Consider the following 266-nt stretch of genomic DNA (forward strand, 5'->3'; position numbering starts at 1 on the left):
CGCGGCTCCACCCTCCCTATGGCGCTGCCCGGCGCTCGCCTCCCCTCTGACGCACTTTAAAGAGTCTCCCCCCTTCAACCTCAAGGCGAGTAATAGCGACCAATCATCAAGCCATTTACCAGGCTTCAGAGGAAGCTGTTTATGTGATCCCAGCACTAATTAGGCTCATGAACTAACAAATCGTTTGCACAACTTGTGAAGGGGCCGATCACATCCATGGATTGTCTTTGGACTTAGGGGGGGTGGGGGTCGGGGGGGGTGTGGAC

This window comes from Chaetura pelagica, unplaced genomic scaffold, assembly GCF_000747805.2.
Source record: "Chaetura pelagica isolate M959 unplaced genomic scaffold, ChaPel_1.0 scaffold248, whole genome shotgun sequence".
Lineage (NCBI taxonomy): Eukaryota > Metazoa > Chordata > Aves > Apodiformes > Apodidae > Chaetura > Chaetura pelagica.